The sequence below is a fragment of the Arachis hypogaea genome, chromosome 4, assembly GCF_003086295.3.
Source record: "Arachis hypogaea cultivar Tifrunner chromosome 4, arahy.Tifrunner.gnm2.J5K5, whole genome shotgun sequence".
Lineage (NCBI taxonomy): Eukaryota > Viridiplantae > Streptophyta > Magnoliopsida > Fabales > Fabaceae > Arachis > Arachis hypogaea.
The window spans coordinates 66,456,619-66,464,327 of NC_092039.1; the positions used below are offsets into that span (position 1 = coordinate 66,456,619).

At 40.8% G+C, this 7,709-nt stretch overlaps 1 non-coding gene across 1 annotated transcript; it reads left to right on the top strand.

Annotated features, from left to right (window-relative positions):
• Positions 1-6,578: 6,578 nt before the first annotated feature.
• Positions 6,579-6,685, top strand: LOC112798802 (small nucleolar RNA R71). The gene has a single exon (XR_003200399.1). It is a non-coding gene; the product is annotated as a small nucleolar RNA R71 (small nucleolar RNA).
• Positions 6,686-7,709: the final 1,024 nt, after the last annotated feature.

Genomic DNA, 7,709 nt, shown 5'->3' on the forward strand with positions numbered 1-7,709 from the left:
GTGCTGCACGTTGGTGCGCGGATGATGCCAGATTTGAGGAACGCGCGTGCGCGCGAAGCATGTTGACGCGTGGAATGCTGTGTGCGGCCAGATTTTAACTTAGCGAAAATTCTTGCTTCCAACCATACTTTGCATCACAATTCTGCCCTTGTGAGCCCGACATTGCCCTTGAGGAGGGCAGGGCAGAATTGTTTCTCAAGCTTGTTTCCTTATGTTGCCCTCCTAGAGGGCAGTGTGCCCTTGTGGAGGGCAATGTTTGCTTCCTCCCTTCCATGCGGCACACTTCTCATTCCTTTAACCACGCTTCCTTCTCCTTGAGTCACGCTTTCTTTAGGCCACGTTTTCTTCTTCTTTTTTTTTTTTTTTTTCTTTTCTTCACTTACAATAAACCAAAACAACCACTCAAAGAATCACTAAATTCAAGAGGCTTATAAATCAATTAAAATTCAATTAAAATTAGCTTAAACCTCATGGATTAACATTAATTTCATGGTGGTTGCTTGATTTAAAGAACTCATGCATTTTCATTCCAAATCACTTACTTAGGATGCAAGAAAGTGTATAAAAACTAACAAAACAAGTGAAATTAGCTTGAAAAATGGGTATATGATGACTTGTCATCATTCTTCCTCTGAAGAGGATGAGAATGTCACTGAAGAGCAAGTTGCTAAATACATTGGAGCAATCATGAAGCTAAATGACAAGTTATTTGGTAATAAGACTTGGGAAGATGAACCCCCTTTGCTCACAAAAGAACTAGATGACTTGTCTAGGCAGAAATTACCTCAAAAGAGATAGGACCCTGGGAAGTTCTCAATACCTTGTACAGTAGGCACCATGACCTTCAAGAAGGCTCTGTGTGACTTAGGGTCAAGTGTGAACCTCATGCCTCTCTCTGTAATGGAGAAGCTAGGGATCTTTAAGGTACAAGCTGCAAGAATCTCACTAGAGATGGCAAACAATTCAAGAAAATAAGCTTATGGGCTTGTAGAGGATGTTCTGGTAAAGATTAAAGACCATTACATCCCTGCTGATTTCATAGTCCTAGAGACTGGGAAGTGCATGGATGAATCCATCATCCTTGGCAGACCCTTCCTAGCCACAGCAAAGGCTGTGATTGATGTGGACAGAGGAGAATTGACCATTCAAGTGAATAAAGAATCCCTTGTGTTCAAGGCTCAAGGATATCCCTCTGTCACCATGGAGAGGAAGCATGAAGAGCTTCTCTCGAAACAGAGTCAAATAGAGCCCCCACAGTCAAACTCTAAGTTTGGTGTTGGGAGGCCACAACCAACTTCTAAGTTTGGTGTTGAACCCCACATTCAAACTCTAAGTTTGGTGTTGGGAGGTTCCAACAATGCTCTGAGTATCTTTGAGGCTCCATGAGAGCCCACTGTCAAGCTACTGACATTAAAGAAGCGCTTGTTAGGAGGCAACCCAATGTTATATTTTATCTATTTTCCTTTGTTATTTTATGTTTTCTGTAGGTTGATGATCATGAGAAGTAACAAAATCAGTTGAAAAAGCAAAAACAGAAAGAAAAATAGCACACCCTGGAGGAAGACCTTGGTGGCGTTTAAACGCCAGTAAGGGTAGCAAATGGGCATTTAACGCCCAGTCTGGCACCATTCTGGGCGTTTAACGCCAGAAAGGGGCACCAGACTGGCGTTAAACACCAGGAAAGGGCAAGAAGTTGGCGTTAAACGCCAGAAATGGGCACCAGCCCGGCGTTTAACGGCAGAATTCGCTTAAAGAGCATATTTGCTCGCCACTTGGTGCAGGGATGACTTTTCCTTGACACCTCAGGATTTGTGGACCCCACAGGATCCCCACCTACCCCACCACCCTCTCTCTTCTTCTTCACCCATTCACCAATCACCTCAACCACTCTTCCCCAAAAACCCCTCACCTATCAAATCCCATCTTTCTCTTCACCACTCACATCCATCCTTCATAAAACCTCACCTACCTCACCATCCAAATTCAAACCACTTTCCCTCCTAAACCCACCCTCCCATAACCGAACCCTACCCCTCTCTCCACCCCTATATAAACCCATCTTCACTCCTTCATTTTCACACAACCTAAACTCTACTTCTCCCCCTTTGGCCGAACCGCAAAGTCATCTCCATCTCCTTCATTTCTTCTTTTTCTACTCTCTTCTTTCTTCTTTTGCTCGAGGACGAGCAAATCTTTTAAGTTTGGTGTGGTAAAAGCATTGCTTTTTGTTTTTCCATAACCATTTATGGCATCCAAGGCCGGAGAAACCTCTAGAAAGAGGAAAGGGAAGGCAAAAGCTTCCTCCTCCGAGTCATGGGAGATGGAGAGATTCATCTCAAGGGTGCATCAAGACCACTTTTATGAAGTTGTGGCCTTGAAGAAGGTGATCCTCGAGGTCCCTTTTAAACTAAAAAAGAGTGAATATCCAGAGATCCGACATGAGATTCAAAGAAGAGGTTGGGAAGTTCTTACCAACCCCATTCAACAAGTCGGAATCTTAATGGTTCAAGAGTTCTATGCCAATGCATGGATCACCAAGAACCTTGATCAAAGTGTGAACCCGGACCCAAAGAATTAGCTTACAATGGTTCAGGGGAAATACTTGGGTTTTAGTTCGGAAAATGTAAGGTTGGCATTCAACTTGCCCATGATGCAAGGAGATGAACACCCTTACACTAGAAGGGTCAACTTTGATCAAAGGTTGGACCAAGTCCTCACAGTCATTTGTGAAGATGGCACTAAATGGAAGAGAGATTCAAGAGGAAAGCCGGTTCAATTGAGAAGGCATGACCTCAAGCCCGTGGCTAGGGGATGGTTGGAGTTTATCCAATGCTCAATCATTCCGACTAGCAACCGGTCCGAAGTTACTATAGACCGGGCCATCATGATTCATAGCATCATGATTGGAGAAGAAATAGAAGTTCATGAGGTTATAGCCTAAGAACTTTATAAGGTGGCGGACAAGTCCTCTACCTTGGCAAGGTTAGCCTTTCCCCATCTCATTTGTCATCTCTGTTATTCAGTTGGAGTTGACATAGAGGGAGACATCCCCATTGATGAGGACAAGCCCATCACTAAGAAAAGGATGGAGCAAACAAGAGATCCCACTCATCATGAAATCCCTGAGATGCCTCAAGGGATGCACTTTCCTCCACAAAACTATTGGGAGCAAACCAATACCTCCCTAGGAGAATTGAGTTCCAACATGGGACAACTAAGGGTGGAGCACCAAGAACATTCCATCCTCCACCATGAAATTAGAGAGGATCAAAGAATCATGAGAGAGGAGCAACAAAGGCAAGGAAGAGACATTGAGGAGCTCAAGCACTCCATAAGATCTTCAAGAAGAAGAACAAGCTGCCATCACTAAGGTGGACCCGTTCTTTAATTTCCTTGTTCTCTATTTTCCTATTTTTCGAATTTTAATGCTTATGTTTATCTATGTTTGTGTCTTATGATCATTAGTGTCTTAGTGTCTATGCCTTAAAGTTATGAATGTCCTATGAATCCATCACCTTTCTTAAATGAAAAATGTTCTTAATTGAAAAAGAGAAGAATTGCATGAATTTTAAATTTTATAACAGATTAATTATTTTGATGTGGTGGCAATACTTTTGTTTTCTGAATGTATGCTTAAATAGTGCATATGTCTTTTGAATTTGTTGTTCATGAATGTTGGCTCTTGAAAGAATGATGAAAAAGGAGACATGTTACTGAGGATCTGAAAAATCATAAAAATGATTCTTGAAGCAAGAAAAAGCAGTGAATACAAAAAAAAAAAAGAAAAAAGGGGAGAAAAACGAAAAAAAAAGAGAAAAGAAAAAAAAAGAAAGAAAAAGAATAAAGTTGTGATCCAAGGGAAAAAGAGTGTGCTTAAGAACCCTGGACACCTCTAATTGGGGACTCTAGCAAAGCTGAGTCACAATCTGAAAAGGTTCACCCAGTTATGTGTCTGCGGCATGTATGTATCCGGTGGTAATACTGGAAGACAGAGTGCTTTGGGCCACAGCCAAGGCTCATAAAGTAGCTGTGTTCAAGAATCATCATACTTAACTAGGAGAATCAATAACACTATATGGATTCTGAGTTCCTATAGAAGCCAATCATTCTGATTCAGAGACTGAAAAGGACTGCAGATGCTGTTGGATTCTGACCTCCCTGCACTCGAAGTGGATTTCCTGGAGCTACCGAAACCCAATTGGCGCGCTCTCAATGGCATTGGAAAGTAGACATTCTGGGCTTTCCAGCAATATATAATAGTCCATACTTTGCTCGAGATTTGATGGCCCAAACCGGCGTTCCAAATCAGCTCAAAACTGCTCGGCGTTAAACGCCGGAACTGGCACAAGAATGGGAGTTAAACGCCCAAACTAGCATAAAAGCTGGCGTTTAACTCCAAGAGAAGTCTCTACACGAAAATGCTTCAATGCTCAGCCCAAGCACACACCAAGTGGGCCCGGAAGTGGATTTTTATGTCATTTACTCATCATTTGTAAAACCTAGGCTACTAGTTCTCTACAAATAGGACCTTTTGCTATTGTATTTTCATCTTTAGATCCTTTGATCATCTTTAGATCTTTGAATCTTTTGATCACGTTTTGGGGGGCTGGCCTCTCGGCCATGCCTAGACCTTGTAATAATGTATTTTCAACGGTGGAGTTTCTACACACCATAGATTAAGGTGTGGAGCTCCGCTGTACCTCGAGTATTAATGCAATTACTGTTGTTCTTCTATTCAATTCATCTTATTCTTGTTCTAAGATATTCATTTGCACCCAAGAACATGATGAATGTGATGATTATGTGACACTCATCATCATTCTCACTTATGAACGCGTGCCTGACAACCACTCCCGTTCTACAAGCAAACAAGGCTTGAATGTTTATCTCTTGGATCCCTTAATCAAAATCTTCGTGGTATAAACTAGAATTGATGGTGGCATTCAAGAGAATCCGGAAGGTCTAAACCTTGTCTGTGGTATTCTGAGTAGGATTCAATGATTGAATGACTGTGATGAGCTTCAAACTCGCGATTGTGGGGCGTTAGTGACAGACGCAAAAGAATCACCGGATTCTATTCCGACATGATCGAGAACCGACAGCTGAATAGCCGTGCCGTGACAGGGTGCGTTGAACATTTTCACTGAGAGGATGGGAGGTAGCCACTGACAACGGTGAATCCCTAGATACAGCTTGCCATGGAAAGGAGTAAGAAGGATTGGATGAAGACAGTAGGAAAGCAGATAGACGGAAGGGACAAAGCATCTCCATACGCTTATCTGAAATTCTCACCAATGAATTACATAAGTATCTCTATCTTTATCTTTATGTTTTATTCATATATCCTCCATAACCATTTGAGTTTGCTTGACTAAGATTTATAAGGTGACCATAGCTTTCTTCATACCAACAATCTCCGTGGGATCGACCCTTACTCGCGTAAGGTTTATTACTTGGACGACCCAATGCACTTGCTGGTTAGTTGTGCGAAGTTGTGATAAATAGTTGAGATTGCAATTGAGCGTACCATGTTGATGGCGCCATTGATGATCACAATTTTGTGCACCACAGGCTGTACCTAAAATATTCCAAGCCTTTCCATTACAGAGAGAGGCATGAGTTTTATGCTTGGCCCTAGGTCACACAGAGCCTTATCAAAGGTCATTTTACCTATTGTGCAAGAGATTAAGAAGCGTCCAGGATTTGGCTTCTTCTGAGGTAACTTATGCTGAACCAAGGAATTGAGTTCCTTAGTTAGCAGTGGAGGTTCTTCCTCCAATGGCTCTATGCTAAATAACTGGCATTCATCTTCATCAGAATTTCTAGGTACCGAGTAACTTGCTCTTCCTTAGTTTCCACTTCCTCATCAGAGGAGGAGTACTCTTCGGATTCAATGATCTTCAACCAAGCATTCAAGGAAACTTCAATGGGCTCCTCATGGACCTTTGGTTCTATCAGTTCTTCACTTACTGGCGTTGAGTGTCACTGATGCCTCCTCAGATTCGGCCTTCACTTCTATAGTGATGGCCTTGCACTCTTCTCTTGGGTGTACCTCAGTGTTACTAGGAAGAGTGTTAGGAGGAGTTTCAGGCATTCTCTTGCTCAGTTGACCAACTTGTACCTCCAGATTTCTAATGGAGGACCTTGTTTCAGTTATGAAACTATGAGTATTCTTAGAGAGGTTAGAAACTATTGTGACTAAGTCAGAAAGGCTCTACCTAAGAGTCTCCATATGTTCCCGAGAATATGGGAATGGTGGTCTGTTATTAAACATATTTTGGTTTCTTCTACCTTGATTATTAACGAAGCCTTGTTGAGACTTCTGTTGATCCTTCAGAGTGTCAATATGGTATTCAGAGTGTCAACCTCTAGAACTCCTTTCTTCTGAGCCACCCTATTGTTCAAAGGGTTTCTCTCAGAAGTGTACATGAGTTGGTTGTTTACAACAATTTCAATGAGTTCCTGTGCCTCTTTAGGCTTTTTTTTCAAGTGGAGTGATCGACCTGCAGAATAATCCAAGGACATCTTATATTTCGGATAAGCCATCATAAAAGATTGCTAGGATAGACCATTCTGAGAGCATGTTAGGAGGACAACTCTTGATCAATTTCTTATATCTTTTCCAAGCTTCATAGAGGGATTCACCCTCTTTTTGTCTGAAGGTTTGAACTTCCACCCTAAGGTTGCTCATCTTTTGAGGTGGAAAGAACCTGGCCAAGAAAGAATTGACCAACTTTTTCCAAGAGTCCAGGCTTTCATTAGGTTGAGAATCCAACCATATTCTAGCTTTGTCTCTAACAGCAAAAGGGAAAAGTATAAGCGTGTTGACCTCAGGATCAACTCTATTGGTCTTAACAGTTGATGAGGGAAAAACGATTCCACACAAACTCACCGGCAAGTATACCGGGTTGCATCAAGCAGTAATAACTCACAGGAGTAAGGTTGATCCCACAGAGATTGATGGATTGAGTAACTTTAGTCTGGTGATGAATTTAGTTAAGCGAATATTTGATGAATTTGGTGAAATTTTGATTAACAGACAATAAATTGCATGAAAACAAAATACAGAAAGTAAATTGGCTGAATCTTAAATTGCAGAAGAAGTAAATTGCTGAAACTTAAAGTGCAAGAAATTAAAAGAGTTAAAACTTAAATTGCAAGAAAGGTAAATAACAAAAACTTAAAGTGCACGTAATTTAAATTGCTGAATCTAAATTGCAAGGAAACTTGAATTGCATGAAGAACAAAGGGATTTGGGTACTGAGAATCAAAATAGAACTAGAAGATATAAATTGCAGTAAACTATAGAACTCTCAGATGAGAAAATTCAGAAAATAGATCAATTCATTACCAAAATAGAAATAGAAAAGTGCAGAAGAGTAAAAAAAATGAAAACTTAAATCAAGTATAGAATCCTCTCAGAGAAATGAACGATTGTAGAAGAATAACTAAATAGTAAGAAAACTAAGAACTCAGGTGCTCTCTATTGGTGTCTAGCCTTATTATTTGTTTCCTTCATTTTTGTTGCCAATTGTTGGCTTTTTTTTCTTTCCTTCTTAGTTCTTGTTTTTCCAAGGATAATTATTAATTAAAGGCTTTACAACAACAACTAAGTTCACACTACAAGAGATATTTTAATCTGCAGCTTTTATTATTGAGCTTACCAATCAGTCAAGCAATTACCGCCATTGAACTTTATCATTATTCCT